This window comes from Schistocerca piceifrons, chromosome 8, assembly GCF_021461385.2.
Source record: "Schistocerca piceifrons isolate TAMUIC-IGC-003096 chromosome 8, iqSchPice1.1, whole genome shotgun sequence".
NCBI classification, from domain to species: domain Eukaryota; kingdom Metazoa; phylum Arthropoda; class Insecta; order Orthoptera; family Acrididae; genus Schistocerca; species Schistocerca piceifrons.
In genome coordinates, this window is record NC_060145.1 from 350,832,772 (window position 1) to 350,851,048 (window position 18,277).

Below are 18,277 nucleotides of genomic sequence, written 5' to 3' on the forward strand. Positions count from 1 at the left end.
AAGGTCCCGAGTTCGGGTCTCGGTCCGGCACACAGTTTTAATCTGCCAGGAAGTTTCATATCGGCGCACACTCCGCTGTAGAGTGAAAATTTCGTTCGAGTAAGGTCATAAATGTTTGCCCTATATAAAACGATATATTCCTATTAAACACAATGGGAGACAGTCACTAACTTCATCACCCTCGTGTCATCACTTCTAATCTCAACACAGCTGCAGTACATCAAAATATTGTACAACCACCGACACACGCAATTCACACTGCGCTACATTGGCCGGATGGTGGACGGGAACTCATATTTTCGACCCTCTGTATTTATATCCAGTTTTTTTGTAAAATCACGTGCTTTGTCACTAATTGGCACAATTTTTGTTGGTGCTGAATGTCAAACCAATGCGATGGGGCCGCACTCAATCAGCACCACATTTCAGTATGCTATGTTACTACGACAACCACTCTGAAACTTCATGGCAGATTAAGACTGTGTCCCGGACCGAGACGCGCACTCGGGACGTTTGTGTTTCACAGTCAAGTGCGCTAACAACTGAGCTACCCAAGCATGACTTACGACCCGACTTCACATCTTTAGTTCTGCAAGAATCTCGTCGGCTTTAATCTGCCAAGAAGTTTCATATCAGCGCACACTCCGCTGCAGAGTGAAAATTTCATTCTGGAAACATCCCCCAGGCTGTGACAAAGCCGTCTCCGCAATAATCCTTCTTCTAGGAGTGCTCGATCTACAGATTCGCTGGAGAGCTTATGTGAAGTTTGGAAGGTAGGACGTGAGGTACTGGCGGAAATAAATCTGTGAGGACGGGTCGTGAGGAATGCTTCGGTAATTCAGTTGGCAGTCGGCCTTAGGCTGTGGAGCAGTGCGGTACGGTTTGGCCGCTACGCGTCGCGTTTCTGGGTGTGCTGTTTACCGCGCCACCGCGCTAGTCTTTAGTGTTATTTTACATTCCTGACATCCGATGGATCTTTCGTATCGGAAAGCCACGATCAAGCTTCAGTTCGACGCTACATACTCTAGACCAGGGCCGCACAAGGTGCATGCACCGGTGCATCGCACAGTGCAGAGTGCAGAAGACGGCTGCGCTATGTTGACGACGGTGCAGACCCCCCACTCGTCGGCTTTGCGCAACAGCGCTGCCTCTCACTTCCTTAGCTTGTGTCGCTCGCGCCGCCTGTCTCGACCTGTTTCAAAGCTTTTACCCTGTTGTCTTCGTCATTGCCAAATACTAATGTACACTAGGTGGAGAGCTTAGGTTGGTGTACCGGTACAAAAGAGATTTATATAATAACTGTAATGGTAACAATTTTAAATTTGGTTTCAACCCAAATGTATCTTCCTATGTGCTCTTTATTTTATTTTCAATTATGCTACTAAGATCTGGAACAAGAAATTTGCTGACAGCAATTCTGAGAGAATTTTTTAAATTACAATTAGAAATACTCTCACGCAATCTAGTTTTTGTACAAGACAAAGCAGAAAGAAACCTTTCACATACACAAGTGGAACCAAACATAGAAATAATCTTCGCTGCTTCTCTGTGTAACTTGGGAAATTCTTCCTTCGGCAAATTCTGGTATAATTGGAGCATTCCTTTTCTATTGTAAAACACATCCTTTCGGTGAACATCACTTTGCAAATCAATTAGTTAGAAATGTAAATCTGAAGGCGCACTTTCAATATCCATCGAAAAAGGTTTCACAAAAGCATCGAGAATTGGATGCAGGTAGGTAATTTCCTCGATAGATTTTAATAAACATGTAATGTGTACTATTGGTTTTAATGTAATGTTAGACTTGCATATGTAACGCAATCTCCTTTATTTAGCTGTATGTCATATACCGGCACATTACCTGGAATCGGTCGTTGAACGCATTTTCAAGGGATTGTAGCACCTCGACGTATTTTTCAAAGCGCGCTCCTTCCTGCACAGATGCTGACAAACAAAAACATAGTACCGTTTCGATTAGATCGGTTATAAAAATCAGGCTGTTTAAATAAAGGCACAATTTACATCTCGCTTACCTAGTTCAGGAAAGTGTTGCGTAATTTTCTCTGAAAGGTTGTTTTTGAGACGCTTCAGTTTATACTGGAAAGCGTTTATTTTGCTGATCATATCGTTGATGAGATTGTTTTCTTTTTGGAGTTTCAAACTTAAATCATTTAGGAGAGCCATAATGTCTGCTAAAAATCCTAAATCAGCTACCCATTCAGGGTCGTGAAAAAGTGGCTCCAGACGTCCTTTGCTCTCCAAAAACTGAGCCACAGTGTGGCGTAGTCGAAAAATTCGAGAAATCACTTTCCCTTTGCTCAGCCAGCGCACCTCAGCGTGGTAGGGAATATCTGGATACTCCTCTTCAAAGGACATCAAAAGTTCTTTGAATTGACGATGAGTGAGTCCATGAGAACGAATGTAGTTCACGATACGCACCACTACCTTCATCACACCTTGAAAGCCGATAACTTTCGCACAAAGAGCCTCTTGGTGTGCAAAACAATGAACGGAAGGTAAATTCGGCATGATAATTTTTTTCCGCTGTAGGCCAATAAACCCTTTTGCCTTACCGCACATTGCTGGTGCCCCGTCTGTGGTTATGGAAAACAGCTTTTCCCAAGGGAGTCCTTTTCCTTCAGCTGTCATTTCAACAGCTGCTAAAATATCCGCCCCTGTAACAGTGTCCTTCAACGAGATCATATCCAGGAGCTACTCCGTTACATGTAGGTCGTCGTCCACGCCACACAAAAATGTTGCTAACTGAGCCGTGTCGTTAATAACCGTGGACTCATCAAGTGCGATGGAGTACGCTAGGAAGTTTTCACTTTTGGCTGCCAGTTTTTCATGCAAACTCTCAGCAATGTCGTTGATTCTCCGATGTATTGTCATTCTGGAAAGTGGTATTCTGCTGTACGCGGGAGCTAATGTGGGATTCATTTTCTCTACTACGTCCAACATAATGTTTTTTTATTAATGGCCCGTCCATAAATGGCCTCCCAGCTCTTGCTAAACGTAGAGCAACTTTGTAACTAGCTCTGAGAGTCCTTTCGCAACACCCCCCATCTTCGTCACCCTAAAGTAGAGAAATAAAGATATGTTAGAAATAATTTATGCGAAAACGAAAACTAAGGAATCTAAACAAACGTTATTTCTGTGTGCCCGAACGAGACTCGAACTCGGGGCCTTTGCCTTTCGCGGGCAAGTGCTCTACCAACTGAGCTACCGAAGCACGACTCACGGCCGGTACTCACAGCTTTACTTCTGCCAGTACCTCGTCTCCTACCTTCCAAACTTTACAGAAGTTCTCCTGCGAACCTTGCAGAACTAGCACTCCTGAAAGAAAGGATATTGCGGAGACATGGCTTAGCCACAGCCTGGGGGATGTTTCCAGAATGAGATTTTCACTCTGCAGCGGAGTGTGCGCTGATATGAAACTTCCTGGCAGATTAAAACTGTGTGCCCGACCGAGACCCGAACTCGGGACCTTTGCCTTTCGCGGGCAAGTGCTCTACCAACTGAGCTACCGAAGCACGACTCACGGCCGGTACTCACAGCTTTACTTCTGCCAGTACCTCGTCTCCTACCTTCCAAACTTTACAGAAGTTCTCCTGCGAACCTTGCAGAACTAGCACTCCTGAAAGAAAGGATATTGCGGAGACATGGCTTAGCCACAGCCTGGGGGATGTTTCCAGAATGAGGTTTTCACTCTGCAGCGGAGTGTGCGCTGATATGAAACTTCCTGGCAGATTAAAACTGTGTGCCCGACCGAGACTCGAACTCGGGACCTTTGCCTTTCGCGGGCAAGTGCTCTACCAACTGAGCTACCGAAGCACGACTCTCGGCCGGTACTCACAGCTTTACTTCTGCCAGTACCTCGTCTCCTACATTCCAAACTTTACAGAAGTTCTCCTGCGAACCTTGCAGAACTATCAGCGCACACTCCGCTGCAGAGTGAAAATCTCATTCTGGAAACATCCCCCAGGCTGTGGCTAAGCCATGTCTCCGCAATATCCTTTCTTTCAGGAGTGCTAGTTCTGCAAGGTTCGCAGGAGAACTTCTGTAAAGTTTGGAAGGTAGGAGACGAGGCACTGGCAGAAGTAAAGCTGTGAGTACCGGCCGTGAGTCGTGCTTCGGTAGCTCAGTTGGTAGAGCACTTGCCCGCGAAAGGCAAAGGTCCCGAGTTCGAGTCTCGGTCGGGCACACAGTTTTAATCTTCCAGGAAGTTTCATATCAGCGCACACTTCGCTGCAGAGTGAAAATCTCATTCTGGAAATGTTATTTCGTTTCGCATGACCTTTAACTAAAATATACATGCTGAAGTACTTGCAACAAACCTCGTTTCTAGATACGGAATTCTCTTCTGAAAGAGTTTGCAACTTCCGTAATTCTTCCTATCTGGCATCCCCTGTTACATCACTATACTTTTCTGAATGCAATTTGCTGTAGTGCCTTTCCATAGACGATTTTCTGACACACGAAATTAGTGTACCGCAGATTAGACATTTGGCTTTATCGTCACAACCCACAAAAAAGTAAGAGAGTTCCCATTCCGGTTTAAACTGAGTTTCGGCATTTTTCCCTTTTTTTGGAGCAGATGGTTCCATTATTCCGGTAATAGTCTTGCGCTTATGTATTCCAATGTTGGTTCAAATGGTTCAAATGGCCCTGAGCACTATGGGACTTAACATCTGTGGTCATCAGTCCCCTAGAACTTAGAACTACTTAAACCTAACTAACTTACGGACATCACACACATCCATGCCCGAGGCAGGATTCGAACCTGCGACCGTAGCAGTCGCGCGGTTCCGGACTGCGCGCCTAGAACCGCGAGACTACCGCGGCCGGCTTCCAATGTTGACTAAGCCGTCTGGCTTCGGCGTGGTAAGTCACAGTGCTTCTTGTACCGTTGTAGAAATTTATTGGGATTTTAAATATGATCCCTGCCAGGGTAGGCGAGACTCTGGTAGGCGCGCCGGCCCCGGATCGAATACACCCGGTGGATTACCGACGAGGTCCGGTGTGCTGGCCAGCCTGGATGTGGTTTTTAGACGGTTTCCCACACCCCTACAGTTGAATACCGGACTGGTCCCCAAGTTCTGCCTCAGTTCCAAGGCTCGCAGGCATCTGTACACATTCGCACTGTTCCATGGATTACACTAGATGCAGACAGTTGGAGTACACTATTTCCTTTCCGGAGGGGTATGGTTTGGCGACAAGAAGGCCATCCGGCCACCCCTCAAATTAACATGCCACATCCGGTTAACCAGCAGATCCCTCAAGTCGGGATTAAATGCTAGGAAAGAGAGAGATTAAAATCTGAAATGTGATACCCACTTGAACAGAGACGATACTAATTATCGTTTGATCCTCATTACGTCCTAGCCAAGCTACACGAAACCGAAGATAGGTTAGAATACGAAGTGAAACTTGATGCAGAGGATGTCGTTCGAAGGCATCGTTCGATTAGTGAGCAGCGTTGTTTTGTCAAATTGAAGAATGTTAATTTATGTGACAAAGTACTTGAGTCTTGCGGAGGAACTATGAAGTTTAAACGGAAACGTAGGCGAAGTCATCATAAGACGTGCAGGGTTTAGAATACGGACTATCAGGATAGTCGAACTGCCATTCGGAGTACCAGCGGAGCATATAAATGCATTGATAGCGCCGTACGGGAAAGTTCTCAGTAATGTTACCGAACGGTAGTCCCATGCACGCAAATTCCAAGCGCTCAACGGAGTGAGATAATTAAAGGTCGACTTGCACAAGCATGTACCATCGTAAAAGAGTGTCTGTGGTTATCGAGGCATCGTTATATACGACGGCCAGCCGAGGACGTGCGCAGCGTGCAACTCTCCCGACCAAGTCCGCGTTGAGTGTTAACAGCGGCGAGTGGCGCAGCTGCCGGTTGGAGAGGCGCCGAGACCTTCGGCTATGACTGCGCTGCCAACGACTTACGCTGCGGCTGCCCGCGGCCAAGTCCTGAAATAAACACAGACAACCATCCAAACCGAGCAGAAGCCTAGAGCGCCATCATTAACACAACAGAAGCGAGACAACCCGAACTTCAGGAAATCGTGACAGCTGTAACGGTTTCAACACAGCAGATCCCGAAAAACTTGGGAACCACCGCAAATTCTCCGATCCCTCCTGTGAGTTAGCGAGCACTGCGCTCTTATTTAAATACATGGCCGAAAGAGTCAGTCTACAGGAATTGTGAAACGAACCCTGTCGTTGAGGACGGTGTGCCGCAAAGGGCGCAGATTCACCACGAGATGGGGAAATTCACAGACGTCTATTGTCTACTGAGGCCTAAGCGCTGTAGTGTGCGAGTGCGACAGACGAGAACATACAGCATAGGAAAAACCAGTAGAAGCGTTTGTGGCCGAGGAGACGTAGCAGTTTTAAATGTGGCGGTCCGAAGATCGGTCATAAAGGGAAACATTTATGAAAACTATTTAATTCTGTAGTATGGCAGGGAATCAAGCCACTGTAATTTTCATCTGTCATCCTCCGTAAATTTTCGTGATGATCCCAATAAAACTTGAATATCGATCATATCTGTAATAGTTTAGGATTTACTGCTAAAGTGAAATTCACAAGTTTGGTACCAAAGATCTCAATGCTAAAATCTGAACGCTTCAGTCGATCTTAAAAAACGACATTTCATGTAGAAGCGCATCATTAAAATGACAGATTTTTTAATATCAACTCTGTAACGTTATTTGTTGAAAGGATACAGTAAATTTAAATTATCAGTATTTACGAAAATGGTTCAAATGGCTCTGATCACTATGGGAGCTAACATCTGATGTCATCAGTCCCCTAGAGCTTAGATCTACTTAAACCTAACATCACACACACATCCATGCCCGAGGCAGGATTCGAAACTGCGACCGTAGCGGTCGCGCGGTTCCAGACTGAAGCGCCTGGAACCGCTCAGTCACAGCGGCCGGCTCAGTTTTTCCAGTTAACCATCAGATTATCATTTCATCCACACGAAACACACTGAACGATGACAGCATGACCCGATATTGAATCATTAGTTAATAGAATATTTGTTGAAAAGTTTAGTGCATAAAAGTTACTTTTATTCTTTATTTATTTATCAGAAAGCACATTGGTGCAAGGCTTCTGGCCGTGGCATTCAAAGCTAAGAAGGAAATTGTATTGGTTTTATGTAAAAGAATTTAACTTTTATTATGGATATTATTATTATTATTATTACACTCCTGGAAATGGAAAAAAGAACACATTGACACCGGTGTGTCAGACCCACCATACTTGCTCCGGACACTGCGAGAGGGCTGTACAAGCGATGATCACACGCACGGCACAGCGGACACACCAGGAACCGCGGTGTTGGCCGTCGAATGGCGCTAGCTGCGCAGCATTTGTGCACCGCCGCCGTCAGTGTCAGCCAGTTTGCCGTGGCATACGGAGCTCCATCGCAGTCTTTAACACTGGTAGCATGCCGCGACAGCGTGGACGTGAACCGTACGTGCAGTTGACGGACTTTGAGCGAGGGCGTATAGTGGGCATGCGGGAGGCCGGGTGGACGTACCGCCGAACTGCTCAACACGTGGGGCGTGAGGTCTCCACAGTACATCGATGTTGTCGCCAGTGGTCGGCGGAAGGTGCACGTGCCCGTCGACCTGGGACCGGACCGCAGCGACGCACGGATGCACGCCAAGACCGTAGGATCCTACGCAGTGCCGTAGGGGACCGCACCGCCACTTCCCAGCAAATTAGGGACACTGTTGCTCCTGGGGTATCGGCGAGGACCATTCGCAACCGTCTCCATGAAGCTGGGCTACGGTCCCGCACACCGTTAGGCCGTCTTCCGCTCACGCCCCAACATCGTGCAGCCCGCCTCCAGTGGTGTCGCGACAGGCGTGAATGGAGGGACGGATGGAGACGTGTCGTCTTCAGCGATGAGAGTCGCTTCTGCCTTGGTGCCAGTGATGGTCGTATGCGTGTTTGGCGCCGTGCAGGTGAGCGCCACAATCAGGACTGCATACGACCGAGGCACACAGGGCCAACACCCGGCATCATGGTGTGGGGAGCGATCTCCTACACTGGCCGTACACCACTGGTGATCGTCGAGGGGACACTGAATAGTGCACGGTACATCCAAACCGTCATCGAACTCATCGTTCTACCATTCCTAGACCGGCAAGGGAACTTGCTGTTCCAACAGGACAATGCACGTCCGCATGTATCCCGTGCCACCCAACGTGCTCTAGAAGGTGTAAGTCAACTACCCTGGCCAGCAAAATCTCCGGATCTGTCCCCCATTGAGCATGTTTGGGACTGGATGAAGCGTCGTCTCACGCGGTCTGCACGTCCAGCACGAACGCTGGTCCAACTGAGACGCCAGGTGGAAATAGCATGGCAAGCCGTTCCACAGGACTACATCCAGCATCTCTACGATCGTCTCCATGGGAGAATAGCAGCCTGCATTGCAGCGAAAGGTGGATATACGCTGTACTAGTGCCGACATTGTGCATGCTCTGTTGCCTGTGTCTATGTGCCTGTGGTTCTGTCAGTGTGATCATGTGATGTATCTGACCCCAGGAATGTGTCAATAAAGTTTCCCCTTCGTGGGACAATGAATTCACGGTGTTCTTATTTCAATTTCCAGGAGTGTATTATTATTGGTATGGATATTATTGTTACTTTGTTTAGAACGCGAAAGTGGTCAAGCTTTGATTATTTAAATGTGTTAAAATTTAAAATAATGTACAATAAGCTGTAGCCAATCAGCTGGACGACTTTAGGAAAGAGAACTGCCCTAGTCAGATGAGCGAGGAGATACGGCGCGCGGGAAAACGCGGCCGGGGACGAGCAGAGGGGAAAGCTGGCGAAAACGCGAAATCTGAAATTTCGGCTTGAGACAACAAAGAGTACAGTTTGGATGCCGACGCGGAAGCGGACGGTCGGTCTTTAGGCTGGTAGGAAGTGAAACGACTTAGAAACTTTCGCGGTGCGTGGTATCACGGGTCTCAAAGCGGTGAGCAGCCGCTTGCCTGGTGTGAACTCTAATTCTTCGCGTAAATAACTTGCAAATTGCGATGGGACTGTGAATGTTCGAACTGTGTCAAATGGATATGCGTTCGGTTGTAACAGTAACTCTAAATACGACCACTTTCGCTATTAGTTCGCTTTCTGAATAAACATTATTCTAACCAAATCGCAACTGTGTGGCCTACATCATTTATGGGTCGTTAATCTAATTCCCGATACAATTATTACTGTTACTATATGCTATGTTAACTTTGTATTTCGCATCTTGCCATCAGCCAGAAAATTTTGCCAAAGCGTCAAAAATATTTAATTTAGGGCGGGTAATGCGATACGTGCGGTTTAAACCCGAGACGGGTTTGAGCCAAGACATTTCGACAAAGAAGAAGCGCAAGTAAGCCCGAACGTCTTTAGGTTGTTAGCTTGCACTCCGCTGTTGAGAATGACATTATGGAAGAAAAAACCTTGAATGAGCAACTTCATAGTGAACCGATTTCTGTACTGAAACCGCCATCCACTAAGAATATGGGTTACAAGTTGGCTCGAAACACCACCCTCTCAGTAGATTTGAAGAATACTGAGAGAGACAACATTCGACAGCAGCCGGTGAAACCTAAACGGCAAACACGTAAACAGAGCGCTGAAGAGTTTCAAGAACTGGGGCCAAAATTCTCAAAACAGATAGAAGCGGAAAGCGTGACGTGGTAGACGTCGGAAAAACAGACATCCCAAACACGAATGAGGACATATGAACATGGCACCTCCAAATGAAGAACCCATGGAAACGGTTGACCACCGTGGACCTGATAAGGGTACTGCGAGGTCTGATGACACTGAATGCGATTACTAGTACTACCGAAGGACGCAGGCGTATAAAGCGCCATGCTCAATTTAAACAGAATAGTTTGTGAAGTAAAGTTACAATCTCTGAAGTACCACTTATACGCTGCTGACATTGAAACAGAGTTGATACAAGAGGTAGTTATGACGAAAATAGCGGATGTGTACGGATATAAGGCAATCTTGAACATAGTCAATGAATGCGGAACGGGAATATTGTTCAAACACGGCATACCATTTACAGAGCTATATTTGAATCCGGACGAGGAATAACTGCAAAAGTATATGATCCACGTCTTATTAATGTACATGCTTCCTCCGGATCCAGCGGAAAACGAGCAAGGAGCAACCTGTTCGGGGACAAACTTGTCGCATTAATAACGGATTCTCGATTGCCCATAATTTTGGGTGGAGATTTTAAGTGCATATTGAGTCCAGACCAAGTCTGCTTCCTTCAACCTTTGCGAAGAGTGTTGTTGTCAACTAACGAACTAGATACGATAGATACTTGGGGCCATCTTCGTCCACACACCCGAGGATACGCGTGCGTATCGAGTAATTCGGCAAGTAGACTAGACAGGCTAAATGTAACGAAAAGCTTTATCCATAATCTAACTGACTGCGAAATCTGGCCGCTTAACTTCTCGGATCACTGCACATTTAATATAACCCCGCAGCACACTAAACAAAACACATTCCTGGGAAGGAGGAATATGGCAGCTAAACGTGTTACTTTTGGAGAACGCAGTACTGAAACAAGAGATCCGTGATAAATGGCAGCGATGTCTTCGGACGCAATCCAGATGTCCAACACGCATCATGTGGTGGCTGCAGTCTCCAAAACCGCAGATAAAAACATGCATCACATGACATGGTCGCATGAAAGCGTACTGGCGAAAAAGCACCTTGGAGTATCACTTTCTATGCCTCTACGAATTATATGATGACCCCATGGAGTTGGTAGCAAACAGCTGCAGAATAAAACGCATTAAAGCAAGAATAACAAAGCTGGTACGAAACTCTCTAAAGAGGAATAAAGCTAGAGCCCGTTCTCCTATTGAACTGACGGAGGAGAATACGTCCGTATATCACATGATGCGGGAAGCCAAGAGAGTTAAACAAAAGTTACTCCATACTCTCAGTGATGAACGAATACGATCGACAGTTCACAATAAAAACTGCGTACATTATACATAGTTTTACGCCGAGTCGGCTACTGTTTCGACGGCAAGTGTGCATCTTTTACCCTACATTCAACCCACGGTCAATCCGACTAACAACGCCGAGCCGACCAGGGTGGCCAAGCGGTTCTAGGCGATTCAGTCCGGAACCGTGCGACTGCTACGGTCGCAGGTTTGGCTCTGAGCACTATGGGACTTGACTTCTAAGGTCATCAGTCCCCTAGAATTTAGAACTACGTAAACCTAACTAACCTAAGGACATCACACACATCCATGCCCGAGGCAGGATTCGAACCTGCGACCGTAGCGGTCGCGCGGTTCCAGACTGTAGCGCGTTTAACCGCTTGGCCACACCGGCCGGCCGCAGGTTTGAATCCTGCCTCGGGCATGGATGTGTGTGGTGTCCTTGGGTTAGCCGACCGAAGTGGCCGTGCGGTTCTAGGCGTTGCAGTCTGGAGCCGCGAATCGCTACGGTCGCATGTTCGAATCCTGCCTCGGGCATGGATGTGTGTGATGTCCTTAGGTTAGTTAGGTTTAACTAGTTCTAAGTTCTAGGGGACTAATGACCTCAGAAGTTGAGTCCCATAGTGCTCAAAGCCATTTGAAGCATTTTGTCCTTAGGTTACTTAGGTTTCTGTAGTTCTAAGTTCTAGGGGACTCATGCCCTCCGATGTTAAGTCCCATAGCGCTCAGAGCTATTTGAACCATAATAACGCCGACCTTGTAGCCAACATAACTGAAAAGTAAGGATTTACCATAATTAAAGATTTTCCTAAAAATAAATCGACTGGTTTAGTTGGCATACCCATAGATTTTAATGCTTACTTTTGGAACGTCATAGGACCAGAGTTCAGCAAAATATGCAGTGAATTATTGGGAGACGTGCAGATACCATGTCACTTTACGGAAGGAATGATTGTCCTGATCTCCAAAAAACTCACAGCACTACGCTGAAGGATTTTCGACCACTAACTCTATTCAATTCCGACTATGAAACCTTCACCCGACTCATAAACAGTAAAATTAAGTCTGTACTGTCGAAGTTACTTGGCCCCTATCAAATGAGCGCTGTCTCAGGGAGACTTTGTCGTGGCTATGTAAAGGCAAAATTCGTCTCATGTTATTACACTTTGATAAGGCATTTGACCGCATCAACCACCACTTTCCATTAACCGAAATGCAACGAATGGGGTTCAGTGCCCATTTTACTCAGATCGTACTCGAGTGTGTAGTCGGAACTTCCTCTCGAATAAAAATTAATGACCAACTAAGTTCACCAGTCCCGATTAAACAGTCAGTGAGACAAGGATACCTCCTTTCTATGAGACTGCACGCAACCGCCGTAGAACCGTTACTGTTAAACCTGCCTAACAGGTTTCTAAGTGTGCAGGCGTTGGGTACAAAAACCGTCTGTCATGCTTATGCTGATTACATTAGTGTAAAATTTAATAAGAGATCAGAAATTGAAATCGTTCAACAAATAATCCATGCTTACGTCCCTTCTGGAGCCAAACTCAATGAACACAAATCGAAAATTTTAATTGTTAGGCCCCTTAAGGAGAACATTCAAATAACATGGCTACAAAGACAGGGAAGACGAACCACTTAGGTATGATTTTAATGTCCAATCCACGAGAGATGACAGTTGCCAAATGGGATCATAAACTCAATGCACTCAGGGCTACTCTCCATGAACACAAAACTAGAACGCTAAATCAGATACAGAGAGCTGTATCGATTAAGTGCTATGCCCTAAGCAAAATATATCACATCGCAGAGCTGTTACCAGTACCCAAGGATATTGCGCACGAGATTATAGCTGCAGCGTATTTGTTCATCTGGAGCGGAAATATCTTTAAACTTACCATGCCAACCATAATGTTAACCCGCCCCGCTGGTGGTTTGAGCGGGACCGCATCCGCAAAATGCTGTAGACACTCCATCTGAAATTACAAAAACATTATTCATCAGGTTCGCCAAACGAGCAAAAAGTTATAGTCGATGTTGGTCGCTTCAGCGCTCAACTCGACTACGTCCGGACTTACTACCTGGAAATGAGCTATACTCAAGGTACTCCACAGCAGCTTAACACCAGAAGGGCCTATTACCACCTCACGACACACCACAAGTCAAACCACGTGGAAGCGAAATATCCAGCAGTCGACTGGAGTAACGTATGCAAAAATATTAACAATCCCATCCTCCGCTGCAAAATTGTGTCCACACGGTGTGACACTGTAAACGAGAAGGTCCCCACAGGTCAAAAACTGCACAATATCAAATTGAAGCAGAGCCCGCACTGTGATCATTGCCATACAGTAGATATCTTGGCACACATCCTAAACTACAGAAATCAATTCCACATATGCAACTGGACTATAAAAAACTCGCAACGATTACTAGGACTACAGAAACTGCTATAACACTTAAAGAAGTACTTCAACCAGACTGGCATTTCTTTCCTGAAACAAAGAATCATAGCTACACTTGGATTGTCGGCCAGTTCGGATATTTTGCAATTACGACTTAACATCTGAGTATAGAAAAAAATGGTTCAAATGGCTTTGAGCACTATGGAACTTAACATCTGTGGTCATCAGTCCCCTAGAACTTAGAACTACTTGAATCTAACTAACCTAAGGACATCACACACATCCATGGCCGAGGCAGGATTCGAACCTGCGACTGTAGCAGTCGCGCGGTTCCGGACTGCGCGCCTAGAACCGCTAGACCACCGCGGCCGGCTGCGAGTATAGACCTCTGTACACAGTATGTAATGGAAGACCACCATAAGTTTAAAAAGATTCCGAAATACAAAGCTTTATTTCAAAATTTCTTACTTCACACTTTGCTATAATGAAGAGGTAATTTTTGGTTTGCGCACAACACTAAAGCGAGTCGCTACAAAGTTTCCATAATTTTAATTAAGTTGACACAAAAATTTTTGTTAGTAAGCCAAGTCAAGGTCCCAAGGTAAACTAATTTCCGCAGAAGCCATAACATGAAAAATAAATAGATAAATAAATTAAAAAAATTCGGAAGTGTTTCATTGAGTTCGTTTTATTCTGTTTTTCAGATATTGGATAGTTTGTTTCGAAAAGAATATATATTTAATTTCTGTTAAAAAATAAAAACAATAAAGAATGGTATAGTGTCTACTGCATCTGCCCAATAAACAAGAGATCCCCTGGCTCGAATAATAAAAAAAACAACCAGACAACTACACATTTTCACTTGGCGCCGCCGATTCCGCATAATGTCCAAATGCAGCTGACAGCAGTGATCCCTCCCCTTTCCTTTCCTTTCTTCAACTCTCCACCTTAAATTTATAAATGATTCTATTGTTACTGATCACGTAATGTAGCAACCTAAGCTGTTATTTTAATAACTATTACCTGATGAATACGAGCTGATTGTAAGTTTCGTCATTGACTTACTACCAAAATATCAAAAGATTATTACTACAGCAGATCTGCTGTTCTGATGAGAAAATAATTCATGGGAGAATGATTCCTAGAGGTATGATAATTAATAAAATTCAAATAATAAAAACTAACATACCAACGGAATTCCTTGAAACTTAATACAATTAAAATTCAAGTAAGGTTCACAGATGTTGTTCATAATACACTTCTAAATGTATTCATCATTGAATGTCCTCTAGTTTCATATGATACAAAATAATTTGGAAGATATGGGCACTGAGGATTTTCTGCTTTCCACACATTACACAAAACACCTTTTCCATTATTTTTGACAAGTAAATTCATCAATTATATCATAAAATCGGCTACGGGACCACCTCATGTTCCTCTGACAACATGGCAGGAGAAAACAGTTCTTGCGAGATGCTGCTAATGAAATAGTTCTTGATCAGCTTCAAACGTGAACAGTTCCTTTCTCCAGAGGCCGCGGTCACTGCCATGGTTAGCAAAATTCTGTAGGCATTATAAATGTTAGGTAATACGTTTCCAGTTTCATTTAAGTATTTCAATATTGACACAGAAGTTTTCATATCCTTGGCCAACCTTTCTCTGGGCACTTTGATTGTCTAACCTTTTGATTAATTATGTTGATAGACCGCGGTGCCTTCTGAGCAGGCTACTGCCGTGATAATACCTGTCACGCACCTGCTATTTCATTTTGTTTTGGCAAGTATCACACATTTCAAATGGTTCAAATGGCTCTGAGCACTATTGGACTTAACTTCTGAGATCATCAGTCCCCTACAACTTAGAACTACTTAAAACTAACTAACCTAAGGACATCACACACATCCATGCCCGAGGCAGGATTCGAACGTGCGACCGTAGCGGTCGCGCGGTTCCGGACTGTAGCCCCTAGAACCGCCCGGCCACCCCGGCCGGCCACACAATTCCATTCTCCCTTGGTGTATCTATATTCTCTCTGATTTATACACTCCTGGAAATGGAAAAAAAAAACACATTGACACCGGTGTGTCAGACCCACCATACTTCCCCGGACACTGCGGGAGCGCTGTACAAGCAATGATCACACGCACGGCACAGCGGACACACCAGGAACCGCGGTGTTGGCCGTCGAATGGCGCTAGCTGCGCAGCATTTGTGCACCGCCGCCGTCAGTGTCAGCCAGTTTGCCGTGGCATACGGAGCTCCATCGCAGTCTTTAACACTGGTAGCATGCCGCGACAGCGTGGACGTGAACCGTATGTGCAGTTGACGGACTTTGAGCGAGGGCGTATAGTGGGCATGCGGGAGGCCGGGTGGACGTACCGCCGAATTGCTCAACACGTGGGGCGTGAGGTCTCCACAGTACATCGATGTTGTCGCCAGTGGTCGGCGGAAGGTGCACGTGCCCGTCGACCTGGGACCGGACCGCAGCGACGCACGGATGCACGCCAAGACCGTAGGATCCTACGCAGTGCCGTAGGGGACCGCACCGCCACTTCCCAGCAAATTAGGGACACTGTTGCTCCTGGGGTATCGGCGAGGACCATTCGCAACCGTCTCCATGAAGCTGGGCTACGGTCCCGCACACCATTAGGCCGTCTTCCGCTCACGCCCCAACATCGTGCAGCCCGCCTCCAGTGGTGTCGCGACAGGCGTGAATGGAGGGACGAATGGAGACGTGTCGTCTTCAGCGATGAGAGTCGCTTCTGCCTGGGTGCCAATGATGGTCGTATGCGTGTTTGGCGCCGTGCAGGTGAGCGCCACAATCAGGACTGCATACGACCGAGGCACACAGGGCCAACACCCGGCATCATGGTGTGGGGAGCGATCTCCTACACTGGCCGTACACCACTGGTGATCGTCGAGGGGACACTGAATAGTGCACGGTACATCCAAACCGTGTTCGAACCCATCGTTCTACCATTCCTAGACCGGCAAGGGAACTTGCTGTTCCAACAGGACAATGCACGTCCGCATGTATCCCGTGCCACCCAACGTGCTCTAGAAGGTGTAAGTCAACTACCCTGGCCAGCAAGATCTCCGGATCTGTCCCCCATTGAGTATGTTTGGGACTGGATGAAGCGTCGTCTCACGCGGTCTGCACGTCCAGCACGAACGCTGGTCCAACTGAGGCGCCAGGTGGAAATGGCATGGCAAGCCGTTCCACAGGACTGCATCCAGCATCTCTACGATCGTCTCCATGGGAGAATAGCAGCCTGCATTGCTGCGAAAGTTGGATATACACTGTACTAGTGCCGACATTGTGCATGCTCTGTTGCCTGTGTCTATGTGCCTGTGGTTCTGTCAGTGTGATCATGTGATGTATCTGACCCCAGGAATGTGTCAATAAAGTTTCCCCTTCCTGGGACAATGAATTCACGGTGTTCTTATTTCAATTTCCAGGAGTGTATTAATCTGATGGACTATTAGGTTTAGGGTTAACCACTGACTGATCTAACAGTACTTGCATTACTTGAGTAGCAGTAGAAGAATTGAACTCGGCTATAAAGACAGATTTCTAGACGCTGGAGGTTACCATTGCACTAGGGGTAGCTTAAGAGCTTTCCTCAAGCAGCAAGCGAATTCGAGGATTCTCTTGTAGCCACCGAAGTGGCCCGTGGGCACGGCAGGGCAGTGGTTTGTAGGCCGGCATTCTGACGGTCAGGGTTGCTCCGCTGTCGACCAAACAAGATGGTGAGAATGTTGTGGCTGAATGCGAAAAGACAATTGTTTAGAAAGTGGCGGCGCCGGGCATCGTGGCACCGACCTAAATGCTTTATTTAGCGACTGAACGCGGTGTGGGAGTCTGGTCTCCTTATTCCGTGTGCGGGTCCATTTAAAGCGACGTCGGTCTGTCCTCCGGCTAATGTGTTTATTACAAGCACAGCGTACCTTGGGACGGCGAATGTCTCCGGATGTCATGTTTCTTAGATGCTGCCGCGCCCCGCCAAAACGGCCCTCTCTAAATCGTTTTATGGACGAGACGAAGATTGTTTTCACTAGGAATCTTCCCACATCTTGTGAAATGTGCCGAGGGGTTGCTGCTGCAGGACATCCAGGCACTGTTTGCTGTTTTTCGGAGAACAGAGAGACTACTGCACTGCAGTGACTGTTTGAGGAAGATCGGGTCTCATTGCCAGAAAACGTGATTGTCACAGTAACACCTGCTTCGCTATGATACGTTTATTCAAGAACATCGGGGGGAACGGCTGTTTTTCGGAAGGTTTTGAGCAGCAGGAGGGACTAGGACTTGTTTCTTGACCGTCGTGGAGTATAGTAACAAGAGCTCTTCCGATTCTATGGGGAGAGCAGTTACTTATAAAGATGTCTGGACACCCGGGTGCGCTTTATAAAATGTTCAAATGTGTGTGAAATCTTATGGGACTTAACTGCTAAGGTCATCAGTACCTAAGCTTAGACACTACTTAACCTAAATTATCCTAAGGACAAACACACACACCAATGCCCGAGGGAGGACTCGAACCTCCGCCGGGACCAGCCTCACAGTCCATGACTGCAGCGCCTTAGACCGCTCGGCTAATCCCACGCGGCTACGCTTTATATTTGCGCGGACGTGAGACAATCACCGGCAGACGTAGTGTCATCTCCCACAGCACGACGCTTCAGCAGCGTCCGCACGATGTCGACAGCGTCCCGTCTTTCACCCGCTGTATCAGTAACGATGCGCAGCTTCGGCAACTTCAGAAGCCTATCAATCATTTACGAGACCATCATTTTGTCATGGCAACCTTGTGCTTGCAGTAGTCACCCCCAGTGTCCATTGCATGCTTAACTGAATCT